Raw genomic sequence first — 25,617 nt, forward strand, 5'->3', positions numbered from 1 at the left:
TTGGTTATTTATTTACCAAATTTGTAAACAATGGCATAACATACATATACACACATGGTACATTGCCAGAGTTCATGTGGTCAACATATATAAAATAAAAACTAAATAAGATAAGCATACCTGCCAACTACTCCGGTTTTCCCGTAATTAGTACGGTTTTCATCAACCTATTCCGGGTTACGGTTGCAGTGATAAAAATTACGGTTTTTCATTAATTAAAAAAATTTTTTTTTTTTAAATGCGCGGTGCTATTTATAGCACCGCTGCCAAGCACGAGGCACCTGTTGCCATTGTTTCCAAACGAGCGAGTTAACGATCATGGAATCAGCCGGAGAAAAATCGCAAACGAGTCTTAAAACGAAAAGAAAACTGCAGTCATTCCGTGAAGAATATTCAAAAGCCTATCCGGGAATAATTATCCGTTCCAAAAAGGGTGAAAACTACGCGAATTGCACCTTGTGCAGACAAGATTTTTCGATCGGACACGGAGGAATTAGCATGTAAAAGACCACGTTGGGACAAAAAAAACACAAGTCTAATGCCGTTGCTAGCGATACAAGTGGAAAACTTTCAACGTTTTTCGGATTTTAGCCACAAAAAGATAATGACACCAATGTTATCTATTGGAATTATTTAGTACTGTTATACTGTTAAAAGTGTTTATACTATTTATGCTTTCAAGTCCAAGTTGAAGAAATCTTGTTAAATGTTGACAGCATAACTACCAAAATACAGAAGTATGTCCTTAATATTTTTGCAGTGCTATTTCTGTTGAAAAGTTCAAATGATTACATTAGAGATGTGATGTGCCACTTTTCAAGTGTCTGATGGCTTAAATTAATTTTCATTAATTTTTCATATTTTGAATTCTTTTGAAAGGCTTACAAAAAAACTACATTTGAATTGTAATTCCATGCTATTGACAGGACTATTAATTTTAATGAAGTTAGCTTACCATGTTTACAGTATGATAATTGTGATAGAAATGTGAATTTTAGGCACAGAATATTTTATGCAATTGAACAAGGCAGTAGATTATACACGCTTGGACAGAAAGTTAATAATGACACCAATGTTTTTTTTAATGGAATTGTTTAGTACTGTTTTACCATTTGTTTACTGTAAAAAGTGTTTATACTGTTTATACTTTCAATGAACAAATTGAAGTCTTGTGAAAGGTTGACAGGATAACTGGCATTAACTGTCAAAATAATTTCAAACTATTGAAGTTAGCTTACAGAATAAACATGTCAATCAACCCATATGATTTTTGCTGTAATATTTTTGTTTTGAAAAGTCACTGTGACTGATAGAAAAGTGATGGTTTTAGCAACATTTTAACCTGTCTGAATGCTAATAATCATTTTGCGTCGGGGGGCGAAGCCTGAACCCCCCACCAGGACTTTGTCCTGGACCTACCGGGGCCTGCGGCCCCTGGACCCTGGCTACTAGGTTTTTCTGATTTCAAAAGTTGGCAGGTATGGATAAGGCTCAGAATGGTTTCTTAACAAAACTTTCTACATGTAAAGTGTTTTTTTTTGATTGATTGATTGAGACTTTTATTAGTAGATTGCACAGTACAGTACATATTCCGTACAATTGACCACTAAATGCTAACACCCCAATACGTTTTTCAACTTGTTTAAGTCGGGGTCCACGTTAATCAACATTAAACTGCCTTAAATTGTTGCTTGGATTAAATAAAGTGACAAAACTTTTCTTCTACATATAAAAAGTGCAACATTAAACAGTTTCAAGTCAACTCAGCCTCAGATTAACTTTTCTTTTCCACCCCAGTCTGGCTAACTTGGCAGTAAGAGGATATATGGGCTTATTGTTTTTCCAAGTGGGTCAAAATCTAGTTTTTAATGCAATATGGTCTTAAATATGCTGCTATAAAAACATTTGTTATTGCTTTAGCCCTGTGTTGCACCTTTCCTGCTTCCGGCTCCCAGACCGTAGTCGAGGAGCGCAGGGGAGAAACTCCTCCAGAGCCGATGTATTCTCGGGGGCAACACCCTTCAGCTCCGGACTCCAGGGTAAATGACGAGTCCGGCGATTAGTTGCAAATCGTGGCTTTATTGAGGTCTTGCACACAGCCAATCCAACAAAACACTAGACACTCCTCGCACTCACGCTACCGCTCCCTCACCTCGCTCGCCCACACACTCGCCTCACATGCTGTCACATATTAAAGGGCCACACACACACATACGCTACTCTCATAACACCTGCCTGACTCGCCGAGGAGAGGCTGCTTGAATGCGGTGGTGACGCTTCAAATGGGTTAGCATGTTTGACGTGTTGTCAGAAGCAGCTGCTGAACAATGTCGGCAAACCTCCGTCCTCCATTGTTGTATCGAGCAGCCAAAGTGTTCCCAAACGGGAGATCTTAACGAGACAGGAGGGTCTTCCAGCTCTGACTTTTGCATGTTGTCCTAGCCCGGTCGCTGCTAGCATGCCGTGTGTTGTGCCTCAGTGTGCATTGTTTACACAACGTGCGTTACGCTACTTAATATGTCCGTGTGGAAACTCGTTCGGTACACCTCCGAACTGAACCGAAACCCCCGTACCGAAAGGGTTCAATACAAATACACGTACTGTTACACCCCTAGTGTGTAGTGTTTCCTATTTTGTTGTTGATTGTCATGTCATGTGCGGATGTTCTTTGTGGACGCCGTCTGCTGCTCCACACGCTGTAAGTCTTTGCGGTCGTCCAGCATTCTGTTTTTGTTTACTCTGCAGCCAGTTCCGTTTTAGTTTCGTTCTGCATAGCCTTCCCTAAGCTTCAATGCCTTTTCTTAGCGTCACTCGCCTTTTGTTTATTTTTGGTTTAAGCATTAGACACCTTCTTACCTGCACCCTGCCTCCCGCTGTCGTCTGCATATTGTGATGACGACAAACGATGTTACCGACATCCACAGAGCAATTAGCTACCTGCTGCCACCTACTGATATGGAAGAGTATTACACGGTTACTCTGCCGATCTCTAGACAGCACCGACACTCAACAACAACACATCATTTGCAGACTATAATTACTGGTTTGCAAACAATATTTTTAACCCAATTAGGTGAAATGACATCATCTCCCTCGGCACACCAGACTATATCTCACGGGACACTGCAAAAACTGAATTCTAAGTAAAATCAAATATCTCAAATAAGGGTGATATTTGCTTGTTTCCTGTCTAAAAAGATAATTCTTTTCACTAAGCAGATTTTATGTTAGAGTGTTTTACTTGTTTTAAGGGTTTTGGTCCTAAATGATCTCAGTAAGATATTGCAGCTTGTTGCTGAGATTTGATGACCTATATTGAGTAAAACATGCTTGAAACTAGAATATCAACTGTTGCAAAGCTGTGTCATCAACACTCACAAGTATAAAACCACTTTTTTAAAGTAATCATTTCGTATTTCAAGCATGAAAAAAAAAAAAAAATCAGGACTTTGACACAATTGTGTCTCATAATTAAAACAGATGACATCCAAATGGACTTTGCTGTTTTATTTTCAATGAAACAATAGAAAATATGTACTCATATAGTAGTACAGTTGGCACAGTACAGTAAACTGACAGTTAATATTTAAACATTTCAAACAATTTTGAACAGAAATAGTTCATGCACATTCAGATAAATTCCTCAAAATTACAATTAAAACATTTTTGGCCCGATGTCCACGCGATGCTGGACATCGGGGGCGGTACCTCTGGATTGGCAGACCGGGGTGGTGGTTCCTCTCTTTAAGAAGGGGAACCGGAGGGTGTGTTCCAACTATCGTGGGATCACACTCCTCAGCCTTCCCGGTAAGGTCTATTCAGGTGTACTGGAGAGGAGGCTACGCCGGATAGTCGAACCTCGGATTCAGGAGGAACAGTGTGGTTTTCGTCCTGGTCGTGGAACTGTGGACCAGCTCTATACTCTCGGCAGGGTTCTTGAGGGTGCATGGGAGTTTGCCCAACCAGTCTACATGTGCTTTGTGGACTTGGAGAAGGCATTCGACCGTGTCCCTCGGGAAGTCCTGTGGGGAGTGCTCAGAGAATATGGGGTATCGGACTGTCTGATTTTGGCGGTCCGCTCCCTGTATGATCAGTGTCAGAGCTTGGTCCGCATTGCCGGCAGAAAGTCGGACACATTTCCGGTGAGGGTTGGACTCCGCCAAGGCTGCCCTTTGTCACCGATTCTGTTCATAACTTCTATGGACAGAAATTCTAGGCGCAGTCAAGGCGTTGAGGGGATCTGGTTTGGTGGCTGCAGGATTAGGTCTGTGCTTTTTGCAGATGATGTGGTCCTGATGGCTTCATCTGGCCAGGATCTTCAGCTCTAGCTGGATCGGTTCGCAGCCGAGTGTGAAGCGACTGGGATGAGAATCAGCACCTCCAAGTCCGAGTCCATGGTTCTCGCCCGGAAAAGGATGGAATGCCATCTTCGGGTTGGGGAGGAGACCCTGCCCCAAGTGGAGGAGTTCAAGTACCTCGGAGTCTTGTTCACGAATGAGGGAAAAGTGGATCGTGAGATCGACAGGCGGATCGGTGCGGCGTCTTCAGTAATGCGGACGCTGTATCGATCCGTTGTGGTGAAGAAGGAGCTGAGCCGGAAGGCAAAGCTCTCAATTTACCGGTCGATCTACGTTCCCATCCTCACCTATGGTCATGAGCTTTGGGTTATGACCAAAAGGACAAGATCACGGGTACAAGCGGCCGAAATGAGTTTCCTCCGCCGGGTGGCGGGGCTCTCCTTTAGAGATAGGGTGAGAAGCTCTGCCATCCGGGGGGAGCTCAAAGTAAAGCCGCTGCTCCTCCACATGGAGAGGAGCCAGATGATTTGGTTCGGGCATCTGATCAGGATGCCACCCGATCGCCTCCCTCGGGAGGTGTTTAGGGCACGTCCGACCGGTAGGAGGCCACGGGGAAGACCCAGGACACGTTGGGAAGACTATGTCTCCCGGCTGGCCTGGGAACGCCTCGGGATCCCCCGGGAGGAGCTGGACGAAGTGGCTGGGGAGAGGGAAGTCTGGGCTTCCCTGCTTAGGCTGCTGCCCCCGTGACCCGACCTCGGATAAGCGGAAGAAGATGGATGGATGGATGGATGGATGGCCGGGGGCCGGGCTGTATATATGCGCACTAATTGACTGAAAGAGCACGCACTTGGCGCGATGATGTCATGTTATCGATGGAAAAATGCATTTTTAAACAATATGATTTGCCTGAGCGGCTAGGAGACCCCGAGAGTAACAAGCGCTTGCCTTGTTGCCTTTCCATTAAGAACAATAAATTAGTTTTTAGTATAAGTTTGCTGGTTTCAAGAAATGTAATGCCGAGTGCATATCATTATGTCAAGATAATGGCACTAGCATTTACTTCATTTAAGAATATTTTTCAACATCTCTTTTTTTTCTACCAAGAAAAGTGCACTTGTTATTAGTGAGAATATACTTATTTTAAGGTATTTTTGGGTTCATTGAGGTTAGCTTATTTTACTTGTTTTGGAAAGTCTTGACAAGCCGAATTTTCTTGTTCTATTGGCAGATAATTTTGCTTAGTTCAAATAAAATACCCCTCATTTTTGTATATTTTTTTCTTGTTTTTGAACACTGACTTTTTGCAGTGTACTTAGTGTTTGAAAAACACTGAGCAAAGCTACCCCTTCTTTTGGTCCCCTTGTTTATAGTTCTGTGAAATATTTGTATGCTATTTGCGTTGAGCCTTGAATTAAATAGATGCATGTTTTAGATCAGTGGTTTCTTCTTATTCCTTTCATGAAAATGCATATATACAAGCCATGTGCAGTTCACACTTTCATTGTTTTTGTTGTTGATCAGAAAGGAGCAGATGGAAGAGTAATATTCTTATATTTATCTGCCCCCCTTTTTTTTTTTTCAAACAAATTATTTACATGACTTTATCACTGTTCCCTCCACCGCATACTTGCCAACCTTGAGATTTCGGGGGGTGGGGGGTGGGGGGCGTGGTTGGGGGCGTGGTTAAGATATATATATATAAGAAATACTTGACTTTCAGTGAATTCTAGCTATATATTTTTTTTTATTACATATATATATATATATATATATATATATATATATATATATATATATATATACTGTATATATAAATAAATAAAAGAAATACTTGAATTTCTGTGTTCATTTATTTACACATATACACACACATAACACTCATCTACTCATTGTTGAGTTAAGGGTTGAATTGTCCATCCTTGTTCTATTCTCTGTCACTATTTCAGAACACACACATTATACAAATATACATTATAAAATCAATAAGAAAACGGGAGCTATAATTTGGGAGTCTGAATTAGGATCAGAAGTTCCTACATAAACACTGCGTACTCACGTCGCCTTTTTGTATTGATTACTGCAGCTGTGCACTGGATTCATTCACAAATACAAACTACAACTCACAAACACTTTAGAGTTAGGCTCCACCATCAGAATGTGTACTTAAACTTATAAAGATCACATGGATATTATTCAGTGAGTTGATTCACCAAAACTAACCTGTTATACAGGAGGAAAAAGCACACAGGACGTTTCAATTGTTCACAGACTGGTCGCGCTCATCAGAATGACAAGACACTTCCGGTCTGCAGGTGATAGCATTCAATTGGGAAGAAACGCCCTACTGCCCCCTACTGACCAATGTGAATACTGATAAATGTGGAACGACAGCTCCAAAAACGAATTCAAACCACAAAATAAAATAAATCAATCAACACAAAAATGTGACACATTATGGGTGGGTCACATATGCATGTACAGTAGATGGCAGTATTGTCCTGTTTAAAAGTGTCACAACATTGCTGTTTACGGCAGACGAACTGCTTTACGGCAGACGAATACTTGACTGCTGTTGTTGTGTGTTGTTACCGCGCTGGGAGGACGTGAATGAAACTGCCTAACAATAAACCCACATAAGAAACCAAGAACTCGCCCTCGATCATTAGCTGTTTATATTGTGGGAAAGCGGACGTGAGAACAGGCTGTCAACACGTCACTCAGGTCCGCATGGAGCTGGAGGGGGCGTGGCCTCCAGCTCCGCCTGAATTTCGGGAGATTTTCGGGAGAAAATTTGTTCCGGGAGGTTTTCGGGAGAGGCGCTGAATTTCAGGAGTCTCCCGGAAAATCCGGGAGGGTTGGCAAGTATGCTCCACCGACACCCGAACTCCAATGTACTTTTGTAATTTTCGTTTGAAGCATTTTCCCAATGACACGTCCCAATCAAAATCAAAAATCAATCAAAAAGTCTCTTTTTGTAACTCTTTTTAAATTCAAAAATAGTCTTGCAACTTTTGAAGTCTTTCTTTGGAGAATTCCATACTTTCACATCAATTTGGATGTTTTAAAGTCGTACGGCCTTCTGTGGTTCTCATCTTCAGACGTGAACACAAATACATTTTTGTAAGTCCTTCGGAACAACTTTATTTCTAGCTTTGAACATCACTAATAGAGTATGCAATTCCACAATGTCTTTTAGTTTCAATAATCCTGCCCTAATGAAGAGTGGATTTGTGTGGTTTTTTTCCCACCAAGTACTACCTCAGAAAACACTTGTTCAAACACTTAATTTATTCAATCAAAAATACTGAAATTCTACAACATAGTGAATTTGCAAACTGCTAAAATTATACACAAAGCAAACTATAACCTGCTACCCAAGAATAAACAACAATTATTCTCAACAAAAGAGGAGAAATATAATCTTAGAGAAAAATGGAATTTAAAACATTTATACGCACGTTAGAGATGCACGGATAGGCAATTATTTCATCCGCAACCGCATCAGAAAGTCGTCAACCATCCGCAATCCACCCGATCTAACATTTGATCAGAACTGCATCCGCCCGCACCCGCCCGTTGTTATATATCTAATATAGACGATGCAAGGCATTAGTGAGGTTATAAAGCTTTTGCCTGTTAAAGAAAGGAGACTGATCCAATGCAGCACAGACATTCGCGTGCCACGCTGTCACGACCCAGACGCACACCAGTGCGCAATCATATGGGAGCCGCGCTGAGCGCACCTCCAAGCGCGTCTCGCTGCCGGCGACGGCCGGGTATATGGGCCCGACGCTCCAGCGCCATCCATTTTCAGGGCTAGTTGATTCGGCAGGTGGGTTGTTACACACTCCTTAGCGGGTTCCAACTTCCATGGCCACCGTCCTAGCTGCTGTCTATATCAACCAGGGTGAGCCCCACCCCTTTCGTGAGCGCACTGCGCGCGGAGTGACCCCTGTTACGCGCCCCCGGCAATAGGGGTGGCGGGCAGGTAAGCTGCGCGGGCGGAGCGCGCGGAGTGACCCCTGTTACGAGCCCCCGGCCACGGGGGTGGCGGGCAGGTAAGCTGCTTACCTGCTGCGCGTGACGCCGGCCGCGGCGAAGGCGGACGAGGCGGGGTGTCGGTGCGGTGGGCGCGGTGGTGACCCTGGACGTGCGTCGGGCCCTTCTCGCGGATATAACATATAGAACATGCTATACGTTTACCAAACAATCTGTCACTCCTAATCGCTAAATCCCATGAAATCTTATACGTCTAGTCCAGGGGTCGGCAACCCGCGGCTCCGGAGCCGCATGCGGCTCTTTGATCACTCTGATGCGGCTCAGCTGCATACTTGCCGACCCCCCCGATTTTCCCGGGAGACTTCCGGATTTCAGTGCCTCTCGCAGAAAACTCCCGGGATTAATATTCACCGATTTTCACCCTTACAGCTATAATAAGGGCGTGCCATGATGGTACAACATTTGGCGCTCACTACAATCTGTATTAACAGCGTGCCAGCCCAACACTTGTTATACAATATACATCTTCTGCTTGCACACGTACGTGACAGCAAGGCATACTTGGTCAACAGCCACACAGGTTACACTGACGGTGACCATATAAAACAACTTTAACACTCTTACTAATAATGCGCCACACTTTGAACCAAAACCAAACAAGAATGGAAAACACATTTCAGGAGAACATCTGCACCTTAACACAACATAAACACAACAGAACAAACCCCCAGAATCCCATGCAGCCCTGACTCTTCCGGGCTACATTATACACCCCTGCTACCACCAAACCCCCCCTGCCCTCCCTCCCTCTGTGCGTCAGTTGAGGTGGGCGGGGGTTTGGTAGCGGGGGTGTATAATGTATCCCGGAAAAGTTAGGGCTGCATGGGATTCTGGGTATTTGTCCTGTTGTGTTTATGTTGTGTTACTGTGCAGATGTTCTCCCGAAATGTGTTTGTCATTCTTGCGCATTATTAGTAAGAGTGTTATAGTTTTTTTTATACCGCCACCGTCAGTGTAACCTGTGTGGTTGTTGACCAAGTATGCCTTGCTGTCACTTATGTGAGCAAGCGGAAACACCATACAACGTGTGGCTGATCAGGCTCGCTGGTTGTAGTGGGTGCTATATGCTGTACCATCACGGCACGCATGACGCTGACAAGCGCCGTTCATTTAAAACCCGCGTGCCGCACCAGCTTTCAAATTCCATATAAAGGTGTGGGCAGCGTGTCTGAGACCCCTGGTTATACATAGCACAAAGCAAAAAGAAAACTTTGTATGCAGTGTTATTTCATTTAAAATTTTTTAAAATTTTGCGGCTCCCATCGTTATCTATAATTTGCGAAACTGGTCAAAATGGCTCTTTGACTGGTAAAGGTTGCCGACCCCTGGTCTAGTCTCTTACGTGAATGAGCTAAATAATATTATTTGATATTTTACGGTATTGTGTTAATAATTTCACTCATAAGTCGCGCCTGAGTATAAGTCGCACCCCCGGGCAAACTATGAAAAAAAAAACTGCGACTTATAGTCGGAAAAATACGGTACAAACCCACTGAGCTCGTCAAAATGCAAGCCACGAAGATTCTTGAAGACAAATCTGGAGCTTATTGGCGGGTCAAGTCAGCTGTATGTTTACAAAAATTAGGAAAACCATGTCTGGCAGACAATACAAGTCCCGGTCCTTGTGCGACAAGATGAAGGCAATCCTTTATCCCTCATTATTCATATATTTGTTGTTTCCAAGTCGACAAAAGCACACACGACTTCTTCTCTCCTTCAATTTCGCCTGAAGGGGTATCCCCACATCCTGCTATCTTCGAGGAAGCAGCAGATATTTCTCATCTTTTTTTAAATTTTTTTAATTCCATCGCCCTCTTTAATCTGCCAGCGAGTGATTAAAATGTGCCTGCTGCTACCAAAGAGGGACATGGCAGCAGCAGCTGAGCTCAGAGGATGCCACTTTTTTATTAATTTATTAAAAAAATAAATAAAGTGGTCTAACAAAAACGACGTTTCCCACAAGCCGACCATGGCATCATCGATAAACGTGGGCGTAGGACATGTATTTAAAAAAAAAAAGAAGAAGAAGGAGGAGCTTGACATGTTACCAACTAGGGCTGGCCGATACGGCTGAAAACTATATCACAATATACGTTCTTTATATTGATCCATATCGATAATTATTGATACTTCTTATGACTTATTAAAGCCTGCCAATAAATACAGTAAAAAAATTTGCAACTAAGATAAATAAAATAAACTCAATTTGATGGTAGTTGCAGATTTGAGACACTAGATGGCAGTAGTGTATAAGCTATTTAACACTAGGCAGAGTAGTTTGGGAAGCAACTAATTAAACGGACACATTGGAAGTGTTAGGATGTTGTCACAACAATGACATTAGGATAGGATAGGACTTTATTGAAGTGAAGTGAAGTGAAGTGAATTATATTTATATAGCGCTTTTTCTCTAGTGACTCAAAGCCCTTTACATAGTGAAACCCAATATCTAAGTGACTTTTAAACCAGTGTGGGTGGCACTGGGAGCAGGTGGGTAAAGTGTCTTGCCCAAGGACACAATGGCAGTGACTAGGATGGCAGAAGCGGGGATCGAACCTGCAACCCTCAAGTTGCTGGCACGGCCGCTCTACCAACCGAGCTATACCGCCCTGTCATTGCACAAGTACAACAAAACTATGTTTTCAGCGCAAACCCGTTCAAGATTAGACAAACAAACAGTGTACAGGGTTAAAGAACAGGGACGCTGATGGGTCGCCAAAGGCGCCCCGTAAAAGATAAGAAAAAGGTGGGGAAGAAGATGAGTAAGAAAAATACAATCTAGACTGGGCTCCTAAGGGGGCCTAGTCTGGAGTGGGAAAAAACCACACATAAACACGTTAGATTTAATCACGACAACTCGCAACAGAAGGGCGGGGAGTTGGGACCCTGGAGGTCGACTGCTGCTATGAAGCGCTGCCAGCCGTCCATCACCCCGAGGGGAAACAAGCGGTGGTGAAGGCGTGGGGTGGAGGAGGGGGTGTGTGTGTATATGTGCCCATTGTCTTGAGTGGGACGATGTAATGTTCATAGGCTGGGGCCGTTCTGCATGCAAGCAAAAGTTCGACTCCAGGTGTCGTTGAGGAGGAAGGGAGGTCAAAAGCGTCCATCATTGAGGTATACTCGGGGGTGTTTTCAGAACAGCCTGTTCTTGTTGTTCACAGCGTCAAGGCCATTCGAGGGAGTCAAATCGTAGATTAGAATGTTTGTTTTCCGCGAGCAGACATTACAATGACTTGTCTGTTCGATTCGTCCATACCGGCCCTCCTATTCAATTTTTCCTTTTCAGCCAGCTTCTCCATGATGTGATCTATCTTGCTATTCAGTTCAGAAATCGCCACAGTCTGTGATCCCACAGCCCGGCTCAAACTTTCCATTGCGACGAACAGCCTTTGGGCTCCTTGAGTGGCTGCCATCGTCTTACGAATTTGACGATACACCAGAGCAATGCCCAGCCCAATCAGCAGGTGCCCCGCGATCACGGTTCCAAATAGGTAGATGTCTTCCACGTCCTCGCTGGAAAGGACTGAGAGGCACATGATTCTCAATTTCTCCCAGGAATCTCTCACGTACCCCGCAGCAATGGTTCCATCAGGGCAGCCAGGCTTCCCCGAACCTCTTTTCCTCGTCGAAATGATTTTGTCATTTGCGTCGAGAGTCCAGCTGATCATTTCCATGTCTGATGTTTAGATTTGGAGGACAGTGCAAAGAAAGAGGCTTCAAAAAAGTTCAGACAAGACAAAAACAAAGAGAGCAAGAAGGGAGTGGAAAAAAATGTGACCGCCTTCACTAGAGGCAAGACAGAAAGAGATTACATACATTTAAACCAACAAAACTAAAGACACGTTTCTGTTATTGAGTTGATATATTACAGTTTCTCTTCTCACTCCATGCAGAGAATCCACATCGAGACAAAAAGCCGGCGCAACCAAAGTTGGTAGTTGATACTGGTAGGTGACTTAGTTAGTGTGTCCCTCCCATTGTACTGTGGATACTGTTAACTGATTGTAAATATGTAACAAATATTTTATCGAACGCATTAGATATTGATATCGATTGTGTTTTTCGCAATTTATAATGATAGCTTGGTTCGCATTGCCGGCAGTAAGTCGGACACGTTTCCAGTGAGGGTTGGACTCCGCCAAGGCTGCCCTTTGTCACCCATTCTCTTCATAACTTTTATGGACAGAATTTCTAGGCGTAGTCAAGGCGTTGAGGGGATCCGGTTTGGTGGCTGCAGGATTAGTTCTCTGCTTTTTGCAGGTGATGTGGTCCTGATACAACATTGATAAAACATACTTTTTTGACGATGTTTATTCAATGTCAGTTAATTGATTTGACCATTGTATTTTGATAATTTCCCAACCAAAATTCTACAACAGAAATACAACGTTGAAACAACATACTTTTTGACGACGTAATTAAATATCAGGTTGTGACGTTGATTCCACCATTGAATTTTGGTCATTTCCCAACCAAAATTCTACAACAAAAATACAACATTGAAAAAACATGCTTTTTGACGACGTTTATTCAATGTCAGGTTGTGACTTTGATCTGACCATTGAATTTTGGTCATTTCCCAACCAAAATTCTACAACACAAATACAACATTGAAAAAACATACTTTTTGACGACGTTTATTCAATGTCAGGTTGTTACCTTGATTTGACCATTGAATTTTGATAATTTCCCAACCAAAATTCTACAACTTTGAAACAACGTACTTTTTGACGACGTTTATTCAATGACAGGTTGTTACCTTGATTTGACCATTGAATTTTGGTCATTTCCCAACCAAAATTCTACAACACAAATACAACATTGAAAAAACATACTTTTTGACGACGTTTATTCAATGTCAGGTTGTGACGTTGATTTGACCATTTAATTGTGATCATTTCCCAACCAAAATTCTACAACACAAATACAACATTGAAACAACATGCTTTTTGACGAGGTTATTCAATATCAGGTTTTGACTTTGATTCGACAATTGAATTTTGGTCATTTCCCAAACAAAATTCTACAACACAAATAAAACGTTGAAAAACACAGTTTTTGACAACGTTTATTCAATGTCAGGTTTTGACGTTGATTTGACGACTGAATTTTGGTCATTTCTGATCCAAAATTCTACAACACTAATACAACATTGAAAAAACATACTTTTTGACGACGTTTATTCAATGTCAGGTTGTTACCTTGATTTGACCATTAAATTGTGGTCATTTCCCAACCAAAATTCTACAACACAATTACAACATTGAAAAAACATACTTTTTGACGACGTAATTAAATATCAGGTTGTGACGTTGATTCCACCATTGAATTTTGGTCATTTCCCAACCAAAATTCTACAACGTTGAAACAACGTACTTTTTGACGACGTTTATTCAATGTCAGGTTGTTACCTTGATTTGACCATTGAATTTTGGTCATTTCCCAACCAAAATTCTACAACACAAATACAACATTGAAGAAACATACCTTTTGACGACGTTTATTCAATGTCAGGTTGTGATGTTGATTCGACCATTGAATTGTGATCATTTCCCAACCAAAATTCTACAACACAAATACAACGTTGAAAAACACACTTTTTGACGACGTTTATTCAATGTCAGGTTGTGACGTTGATTCGACCATTGAATTTTGGTCATTTCTGAACCAATATTCTACAACACAAATACAACATTGAAACAACATACTTTTTAACGAGTTTATTCAATATCAGGTTTTGACTTTGATTTGACCATTGAATTGTGATAATTTCCCAACCAAAATTCTACAACACAAATACAACATTGAAATAACATACTTTTTAACAAATTTATTCAATATCAGGTTTTGACTTTGATCTGACCATTGAATTTTGGTCATTTCCCAACCAAAATTCTACAACACAAATACAACATTGAAAAAACATACTTTTTGACGACGTTTATTCAATGTCAGGTTGTGACGTTGATTTGACCATTTAATTGTGATCATTTCCCAACCAAAATTCTACAACACAAATACAACATTGAAACAACATGCTTTTTGACGACGTTTATTCAATATCAGGTTTTGACTTTGATTCGACAATTGAATTTTGGTCATTTCCCAAACAAAATTCTACAACACAAATAAAACGTTGAAAAACACAGTTTTTGACAACGTTTATTCAATGTCAGGTTTTGACGTTGATTTGACGACTGAATTTTGGTCATTTCTGATCCAAAATTCTACAACACTAATACAACATTGAAAAAACATACTTTTTGACGACGTTTATTCAATGTCAGGTTGTTACCTTGATTTGACCATTAAATTGTGGTCATTTCCCAACCAAAATTCTACAACACAATTACAACATTGAAAAAACATACTTTTTGACGACGTAATTAAATATCAGGTTGTGACGTTGATTCCACCATTGAATTTTGGTCATTTCCCAACCAATATTCAACAACACAAAAACAACGTTGAAAAAACATACTTTTTGACGACGTTTATTCAATGTCTGGTAATTGATTTGACCATTGAATTTTGGTCATTTCCCAACCAATATTCTACAACACAAAACAACGTTAAAAAAACTTACTTTTTGACGACGTTTATTCAATGTCAGGTTGTGACGTTGATTTGACCATTGAATTGTGATCATTTCCCAACCAAAATTCTACAACACAAATACAACGTTGAAAAACACACTTTTTGACGACGTTTGTTCAATGTCAGGTTATGACGTTGATTTGACCATTGAATTTTGGTCATTTCCCAACCAAAATTCTACAACACAAATACAACATTAAAAAAACTTGCTTTTGACGACGTTTATTCAATGTCAGGTTGTGACGTTGATTTGACCATTGAATTTTGGTCATTTCCCAACCAAAATTCTACAACACAAATACAACATTGAAACAACATACTTTTTAATGAAGTTATTCAATATCAGGTTTTGACTTTGATTTGACCTTTGAATTTTGGTCATTTCCCAACCAATATTCTACAACACAAATACAACATTGAAAAAACATACTTTTGATGACGTTTATTCAATGTCAGGTTGTGACGTTGATTTGACCATTGAATTTTGATCATTTCCCAACCAAAATTCTACAACACAAATACAACATTGAAACAACATACTTTTTGACGACGTTTATTCAATATCAGGTTTTGACTTTGATTCGACAATTGAATTTTGGTCATTTCCCAACCAAAATTCTACAACACAAATACAACATTGAAATAACATACTTTTTAACAAATGTATTCAATATCAGGTTTTGACTTTGATTTGACCATTGAATTTTGATCATTTCCCAACCAAAATTCTACAACACAAATACAACGTTGAAAAAACATACTTTTTGACGACGTTTATTCAATGTCAGGTTGTTACCTTGATTTGACCATTAAATTTTGGTAATTTCCCAACCAAAATTCTACAACACAAAACAACGTTAAAAAACTTACTTTTTGACGACGTTTATTCAATGTCAGGTGGTGATGTTGATTTGACCATTGAATTTTGGTCATTTCCTAACCAAAATTCTACAACACAAAACAACATTAACAAAACTTACTTTTTGACGACGTTTATTCAATGTCAGGTTGTTACCTGGATTTGACCATTGAATTTTGGTCATTTCCCAACCAAAATTCTACAACACAAATACAACGTTGAAAAAACATACTTTTTGACAACGTTTATTCAATGTATGGTAATTGATTTGACCATTGAATTTTGATAATTTCCCAACCAAAATTCTACAACACAAATACTACGTTGAAACAACATACTTTTTGACGACGTAATTAAATATCAGGTTATGACGTTGATTCCACCATTGAATTTTGGTCATTTCCCAACCAATATTCTACAACACAAATACAACGTTGAAAAAACATGGTTTTTGACGACGTTTATTCAATGTCCGGTTGTGACGTTAATTTGACCTTTGAATTTTGGTCAGTTCCCAACCAACAACGTGGATCCAATGTTAGACATCACGTCTCAATTTACAAATACAACTATTTTATATTGTTTCAAAGTCAGTTTTCAAGGACCTGTATGTATAATCAACGTTGTATCAATGTCTCGTGCCTGCTGGGAAGACACCCCTAACGGTGTCCATTCATCACAGGAAGCTAGTGTTCCATTTAAATCTCTTGCGATTGCTTGATTATCTTTATTTTGTTTGGAATTTTTTACATTTAAACTATGCTGAAAATTGAAAACATTTTTGGACGTTATTTGGCTTTGTGGCAAAAGTGTAAGGTGGTGTTTTCCATGCTGAATAGCCTGCAAAAAAACGTTCCATGGCCAGGCTATCAAATGCATTTCTGTTGGTTTCTTACTGTGCAGGGTCATGCAGGTCCCCCAGTGTAATCAATAGCAATGTCAGCCGGCAGGCTAAGGACGAGAATGCAAACAAGCCTGTGTGTGTGTGTGTGTGTGTGTGTGTGTGTGTGTGTGTGTGTGTGGAGGTGAGTGCAATACGGTATGTGCTGGAATCAGTATCTCCAGCAAAAGTTTAGCAGCCTTTCATGTGATGATGGATTTACTCTCTGATCTGAGCTTTTAAGTGCAGACATGCTTTGCATTGATAAACAAGGTATGAGACAAATCTTCACTGGCCTCATGATAGAAAAAGTACCTTCTCACGCTTGTATCACCTTTAAGATGAATACAAGCTGTCTTCCTGTTTCTTATGTAGAGGCTTTTTTAAATATCTGAAGGACGTGGTTTGTGCATTTGGAACGAGCAGAGGCAAATCAACAAACATAACCTAAATGATTGATGATCCAAACTAGGGTTGTCTCGATACCAATATTTTGGTACCTGTACCGATACTTTTCGATACTTTTCTAAATAAAGGGGACCACAAAAAACTGGCAATATTGGCTTTATTTTAACAAAAAATATTAGGGTCGGGAGGAGATCTTGCCCCAAGTGGAGGAGTTCAAGTACCTAGGAGTCTTGTTCACGAGTGAGGGAAGAGTGGATCGTTAGATCGACAGGCGGATCGGTGCGGCGTCTTCCGTAATGCGGACGCTGCATCGATCCGTTGTGGTGAAGAAGGAGCTGAGCCGGAAGGCAAAGCTCTCAATTTACCGGTCGATCTACGTTCCCATCCTCACCTATGGTCATGAGCTTTGGGTTGTGACCGAAAGGACAAGATCACGGGTACAAGCTTGATCTATTTTATACTCCCTGAGCTTGGAAATGGAGAAGATGGAATTGCAATGTAGACGTTTAGATTTAATCTAACAGTTTTCACAAAATCATGACATTTACTAGTAAGTATTATCGCAGCCAAGGCTGCCCTTTGTCACCGATTCTGTTCATAACTTTTATGGACAGAATTTCTAGGCGCAGTCAAGGCGTTGAGGGGTATCTGGTTTGGTGGCTGCAGGATTAGGTCTCTGCTTTTTGCAGATGATGTGGTCCTGATGGCTTCATGTGGCCAGGATCTTCAGCTCTCACTGATCTTCAGCTCTCACTGAATCGGACTGGGATGAGAATCAGCACCTCCAAGTCCGAGTCCATGGTTCTCGCCCGGAAAAGGGTGGAGTGCCATCTCCGGGTGTGTGTAAGAGACCCTGCCCTAAGTGGAGGAGTTCAAGTACCTAGAAGTTTTGCTCACAAGTGGGGGAAGAGCGGATCGTGAGATCGACAGGCAGATCGGTGCGGCGTCTTCAGTAATGCGGACGCTGTATCAATCCGTTGTGGTGAAGAAGGACCTGAGCCGGAAGGCAAAGCTCTCAATTTACCGGTCGATCTACGTTCCCATCCATTAAGCCATGTCTTAAAGCACCTCTTCCTGAGGGTGTTTCAGTGTTATAACTTCACCTTTATCTTTAGTTTTTAAGCCAACATGCGTCTGTTCTCCCTTTTCCGTCTACACACTGTGTCTGCTTGTAAGTACTCCGTGATTGTGTGCTGCCGAACATGCTCCTTTGCTCGTAAAACCAGCAATGTCATGACGTGACGACGACGTGCCGTCATGCTTGTTAAAAAAAAAAAAAAAAAATAGGCGAACCGGTACTTTTCAAACAGAGTATAGTACCGTTTTTGATTCATTAGTACCGCGATACTATACTAGTACCGGTACACCGTACAACCCTAAACCAAACACAAATTAAAATAATAACTAATCACTTAGAGATTAAAATTTGTGATATCGAGAAGACAATGGAGGAAATACGCGGAAGTTAAGTTGTTAATCGCCCAATTGATCATTACAACTCTAGTTTGTCATGGTACTGAAGCGCTTGTGTTGGTGTTTGTATTCTTGTCTGATACATTTAAAGGGATCTTGATATCAGTGTTTAATGCTTTAATGCTGATCATCCATGAGTAGGGATTTATACAGAGTAACGGTCTTTTTTTTTAGTACCGGTTCCTAATTAGGTCGGTCCTACAGGACCGTGAGCATTCTGGACTAACGGTCCTGCTATCGGTATTTTCTTTATCCAGCTGACCGTCGTAATTGTGACACGCTGTCACATTCTGTTCAGCTGCATACACATAACAAGTCAGCTGGTGATAATTACCAATAGACAGCAACACCACAATTCATCCTCAAAAGTCCCTCAAAGTCATGCACGCTAATAAGAGTTGTACAGTTTCAAGTCAATGGCACTTAACTCACCACCTGTTATGGTTTAACAGAGGGGAGATGACGGCAAATACACCAGGGGGCGGTATAGCTCTATGTATTTTATTATATATATTTCCATATATATAATAATCAAACAATAATAATGATAATAACTACGGAAATGGAGTGTGAGACAAAATCCAAGAGTGACTGGTGTTAGACTATGTGTGTAGTTAGCTGTTGTGTGTTACCGTGATGTTGGATGAGGAAGCAGACAAATCCAAAAGGGGGCTAGGCAAAAGGGGTCCGTGATCCGCGTGAGGTCCGTGGGGCAGAGAGAGGCGTTGGAGTCCGTGTCCAGAGCGAGGGCCGAGGATCGAGGAAGGCAGTTCAAAACCACGGGGGAAACAAACGGTAAGACTCGGGAAGGAACTACGGGAGAACAAACAAGGACGTCAGATAAGGAGGGAAAACGCAGAGAGAAAGAGAGCATAAGTCTTCAGCTTATATTAGGTACACCAAGGGTAAACTAAGTTCCCGCATGGATCCTTGGGTCCACTGGTCCTTTATACAGCTCCCTCTCATCAGGTCCAGGTGCGCTGATTGCTGATCGCCCACAGCCTTGCCGGCATGTGGGCGTGACGCAGCCGTGGGTGCGGCCCGAGGTGCGGCAAGCAGAGCGCAAAGATGAGAGCGCATTGGAATGCGCCCTGGCCGTGACACCACCACCGCTACTGCGCTTCATCAGTCGTCCTTATAGCGATCCACTAATCCACTGGCTGACGTCACTTCTGTTAGTTCTGTCTCTTGACTCTACAACTGAACGATTGAGCATTACACTTGATCACTGAGTCTTTTTACTTTTATTGTTCACACAACTCAGACACACACATTGGTCAGTAGCTGTCAACCTCTGGTGCGTCACTCAAATATGTCTGTGTGCAACATAAACACAAAACTACTTATATTATTACAAAATGCACACCCACTAAACATGCTAATTGATTTATACGATATATTTGTTACGACCATTTTACTGCGTGGATCGTTCTCCCAAGATGCAGACGGTGCACTCCGGAGGCGAGGTACAGGTAAGGAAATGGTTAATTGTCCATAAATCATGCAGGATACCAAAATACAAAAAGGCATGCCGATAGCATGGAAGCTATGGCGAAGCTTAGCACACGAATCAAGAATCATAGAAATCCTCAACGTAACGTGTTGCATTGAGAAAATAAGAAAGCCAGACTGAGTGTGGTGAAAAGCAGGAACAATTAGCTCTCTGATTAGTGCCCAGGAGCAGGTGAGCACTAATCAGAGGCAGGTGAAACTAATACAAACCCAGGGGTGCTGAAACAGAACAAAAGTAGTCAAAAACTAAACAAAACATGATCCAGGCAACGGATCATAACAGTACCTCAAAAGTCACGGGAGGGCGGAGGGAGGACTCGGTGGTGGGTCGCCAGGCCAAGTGTCCTCGAATCCACTGCTTCCCTGCTGTGAGATGTTACATCATGTTGTGGAGGTATACAACCTCTTGTGCCGTTAAAAACGGTAATAAAAAATGAATTTTTTCCACATCTTTATTTACACCATTTACATATAGTACCGATAAGAGTACCGGTATCGATAACACATATCAATAAAGGTATCGTATGGATTAAATCTTAATGATATACATCCACAGAGTGGCAGTGTGGAGAGTGTGTTCTCAAGCAAATGTCAATTAGGCTGTACAGTGTTGGGCTGTGGATGTTGGCCGTCATATCACCCTCATGGAGTCTAACATGCTTGTCCGTGGGCTACTGGAGGTCATTTTGTGGAATTCTAGCAGTGTTCCACTGTTTTGTCCTTGTTTGCCGCATCACAAATGCGGATTTGGTTCTTCTGGGTCCGCCCTCGCTCATAAATAAATGATGATGGAAATGTGTTGGACACATTGTAATTTCGCTTCATAACACACCTCATACGCACCTGCTTTAACAGAGAATAAAAGGCAGCAGAGGGGTTAAGAGATGCTAGTTTTGCAATATTTAGCGAAGAAAGGTATGCTCGTACTTGCCTATGTCTTCATAATAGTATGGTCCATCCACCCGGCTTGCGGCACATTTTCAAAATACTATTACAAAAAAACCCATAAAAGTGTAATAAAAGAGCAAACAAGTGAAATGTAACAAGACCATGTTGCAATGTTGACACAAATAATAAGCTGCCATGTAGGCAGTTTTTCTTTATTTATATATATATATATATATATATATATATATATATATATATATATATATATATATATATATATGTATGTATATGTGTATTTATGTATATTTATACATATATGTTTGTATATATATATATTTATACATATATGTGTGTATATATGTATATTTATACATATATGTGTGTATATATATGTGTGTGCATTTATGTATATTTATACATTATATATATATATATATATATAATTATAATTTTAGGGATGTCATGTTATGAAAATTTCTTATCACGTTATTGTGAAGATAAAGTCTATTAAACAAGCGTTGCTCTTCTCTAACAACGTCTCTTCATGGTTCAGTACAACAGTTTGGCCAACAAAAATAAACAGGAGTGATACCTCTTTTCAAAAACCAAACACGATCGGATTAAGGTGTTTCCATGGGCTTTACTAAGCTTATTTAGAGCCGAAATATTTGAGAAATCGGACTAATTTAGTGCATGGACATGTACTGAGGGACTTCTCTGTTTTGTTTGATCAGCCGTTTTACTGCCGTGTTACAGTCACTGTTTGGAAAACAATCAATGTCGTATAGGAATTAACTATATACAATAAAACATTAACAAAATGCTATGTCACTGAATGTTTTTTAAAGTAATACCTTTTATGAGATGAAAATAACACAAATAATGTAAAAAAAAAAAACATGGTGTTTACTTTTTGATATCAATATAAAACACAAAGCAGTCGGGCCAATGAAGATTAAGTCTAACAAACTGTTACGGTTTGGTTGCAGCTTACTACGCGGTTCGTTCTCCGACTCCGGACAGGACTTGCAGGGAGGAACATGATTTAATCTTGAAAAACTCAAAAGAGATACAAAAAACAGAAAACAACCCGACGGGACAAGGTGCCGATCGCATTTGAAGCTAAGTACTTAGCATGGGCAAGGAGGCAAGCAAAACTTACGTAACAGTAACGCGAAGCAAACAAAGAAGCCAGGACGAGTGACCGGCAAAGGCAGGCTTAAATAGTGTCTCTGATGAGCAACAGGTGAGCGTCCAGAACACAAGAGGCAGGTGAAAATAATAAGCAGCTATGGTTAAAAACTCAGAGGTGCACAAACAGGAACTAAAAGGGTCCAAAACTAACCGAAAACACAAAACCTGATCCGGACCACGGATCATGACATAAACAAGCTTTGCTCTTCTCTAACAACGCCTCCTAGTGGTTCAGTACAACAGTTTGGCCAACAAAAATTAACAGGAGTGATACCTCTCACATCGAATCCGCAATCTTCAGTGTTAAAACATTTTACAAAATCCATCCATCCATCCATCTTCTTCCGCTTATCCGAGGTCGGGTCGCGGGGACAGCAGCCTAAGCAGGGAAGCCCAGACTTCCTTCTCCCCAGCCACTTCGTCCAGCTCTTCCTGTGGGACCCCGAGGCGTTCCCAGGCCAGCCGGGAGACATAGTCTTCCCAACGTGTCCTGGGTCTTCCCCGCGGCCTCCTACCGGTCAGACGTGCCCTAAACACCTCCCTAGGGAGGCGTTCGGGTGGCATCCTGACCAGATGCCCGAACCACCTCATCTGGCTCCTCTTGATGTGGAGGTACAACGGCTTTACTTTGAGCTCCTCCCGGATGGCAGATCTTCTCACCCTATCTCTAAGGGAGAGCCCCGCCACCCGGCGGAGGAAACTCATTTCGGCCGCTTGTACCCGTGATCTTGTCCTTTCGGTCATAACCCAAAGCTCATGACCATAGGTGAGGATGGGAACGTAGATCGACCGGCAAATTGAGAGCTTTGCCTTCCGGCTCAGCTCCTTCTTCACCACAACGGATCGATACAGCGTCCGCATTACTGAAGACGCCGCACCGATCCGCCTGTCGATCTCACGATCCACTCCTCCCTCACTCGTGAGCAAGACTCCGAGGTACTTGAACTCCTCCACTTGGGGCAAGATCTCCTCCCCAACCCGGAGATGGCACTCCACCCTTTTCCGGGCGAGAACCATGGACTCGGACTTGGAGGTGCTGATTCTCATCCCAGTCGCTTCACACTCAGCTGCGAACCGATCCAGTGAGAGCTGAAGATCCTGGCCAGATGAAGCCATCATGACCACATCATCTGCAAAAAGCAGAGACCTAATCCTGCAGCCACCAAACCGGATCCCCTCAACGCCTTGACTGCGCCTAGAAATTCTGTCCATAAAAGTTATGAACAGAATCGGTGACAAAGGGCAGCCTTGGCGGAGTCCAACCCTCACTGGAAACGTGTCCGACTTACTACCGGCAATGCGGACCAAGCTCTGACACTGATCATACAGGGAGCGGACTGCCACAATCAGACAGTCCGATACCCCATACTCTCTGAGCACTCCCCACTTAAATACCTAATTTCACCAGTATATATCTGTGAATTATAGTCCTGTCCGGCTAAAAAATGAAAACATAATTTTTTGGTTACGGCTAATATACCGGTGCGCTCTATAGTCCGGAAAATATGGTAGTTTAGTTTCTATAGGTGGCTTTTTTTTTTTAGTTTTCTTTAATACCACTGAATTGTTGGAGCATGCTCTCTTTTCAGAAATACTTTGTCAAGTAATACAGAGCGATCCGTAACAAAATGAGTTTACTCATGAAAGCATACACACAAGTCGTTTAGCCCGACAGCCAGTCTGTGGGTTTTTACATGTTGTTTGATGTTGAATGCTGGCTGGTACTTCGTTCTGAACTGGCTTCAACCAGATGGAGACTGGCAGCACAGAATGCACTGAAAGCATTAGATAATTTGGATCTACCTCAGCTGGCTCTGTGTGTGTGTGTGCGTGTGTGTACGGGACGAAAAGTGAGAGAGGAAAGGGATCAGCAGCATGCAAAATGGTGCCGAACATCCAAGGGTTTGCGATGATACACACAGAAGCTCAGTGTCTCTGCCAGCAGGGACCACTGCTGATATGGAGCTAGGTGTGTATGTGTGTGTGTTTGAAGCTCGATCTATTTTATACTCCCTGAGCTTGGAAATGGAGAAGATGGAATCGAAATGTAGACGTTTAGATTTAATCTAACAGTTTTCACAAAATCATGACATTTACTAGTGAGTATTATCGCAGCCAAGGCTGCCCTTTGTCACCGATTCTGTTCATAACTTTTATGGACAGAATTTGTAGGCAGAGTCAAGGCGTTGAGGGTATCTGGTTTGGTGGCTGCAGGATTAGGTCCCTGCTTTTTGCAGATGATGTGGACCTGATGGCTTCATGTGGCCAGGATCTTCAGCTCTCACTGAAGCGACTGGGATGAGAATCAGCACCTTCAAGTCCGAGTCCATGGTTCTAGCCCGGGAAAGGATGGAGTGCCATCTCCGGGCTCGGAAGGAGACCCTGTCCCAAGTAGAGGAGTTCAAGTACCTAGGAGTCACGAGTGAGGGAAGAGTGGATTGTGAGCTCGACAGGCGGATCGGTGCGGCGTCTTCAGTAATGCGGACGCTGTATCGATCCGTTGTGGTGAAGAAGGAGCTGAGCCGGAAGGCAAAGCTCTCAATTTACCGGTCGATGTACGTTCCCATCCTCACCTATGGTCATGAGCTTTGGGTTATGACCGAAAGGACAAGATCACTGGGTACAAGGTTGATCTATTTTATACTCCCTGAGCTTGGAAATGGAGAAGATGGAATCAAAATGTAGACGTTCAGATTTAATCTAGCAGTTTTCACAAAATCATGACATTTACTAGTGAGTATTATCGGAGCCAAGGCTGCCCTTTGTCACCGATTCTGTTCATAACTTTTATGGACAGAATTTGTAGGCAGAGTCAAGGCGTTGAGGGTATCTGGTTTGGTGGCTGCAGGATTAGGTCCCTGCTTTTTGCAGATGATGTGGTCCTGAAGGCTTCATGTGGCCAGGATCCTCAGCTCTCACTGGATCGGTTCGCAGCCGAGTGTGAAGCGACTGGGATGAGAATCAGCACCTTCAAGTCCAAGTCCATGGTTCTCGCCCGGGAAAGGGTGGAGTGGCATCTCCGGGCTGGGGAGGAGACCCTGCCCCAGGTGGAGGAGTTCAAGTACCTCGGAGTCACGAGTGAGGGAAGAGTGGATCGTGAGCTCGACAGGCGGATCGGTGGGGTGTCTTCAGTAATGCGGACGCTGTATCGATCCGTTGTGGTGAAGAAGGAGCTGAGCCGGAAGGCAAAGCTCTCAATTTACCGGTCGATCTACGTTCCCATCCTCACCTATGGTCATGAGCTTTGGGTTATGACCGAAAGGACACGATCACGGGTACAAGGTTGATCTATTTTATACTCCCTGAGCTTGGAAATGGAGAAGATGGAATCAAAATGTAGACGTTTAGATTTAATCTAACAGTTTTCACAAAATCATGACATTTACTACTAAGTGTTATCGCAGCCAAGGCTGCCCTTTGTCACCGATTCTGTTCCTAACTTTTAT

The 25,617-nt window shown here is 42.1% G+C and overlaps 1 protein-coding gene across 1 annotated transcript in view; it reads left to right on the top strand.

The window, feature by feature from the left end:
• The window catches only part of rbfox1 (RNA binding fox-1 homolog 1), a 733,656-nt gene that overhangs the window by 963 nt on the left and 707,076 nt on the right, over positions 1–25,617 (top strand). The window lies entirely within an intron of this gene.

The sequence above is a fragment of the Nerophis lumbriciformis genome, linkage group LG22 (genome assembly GCF_033978685.3).
Source record: "Nerophis lumbriciformis linkage group LG22, RoL_Nlum_v2.1, whole genome shotgun sequence".
NCBI classification, from domain to species: domain Eukaryota; kingdom Metazoa; phylum Chordata; class Actinopteri; order Syngnathiformes; family Syngnathidae; genus Nerophis; species Nerophis lumbriciformis.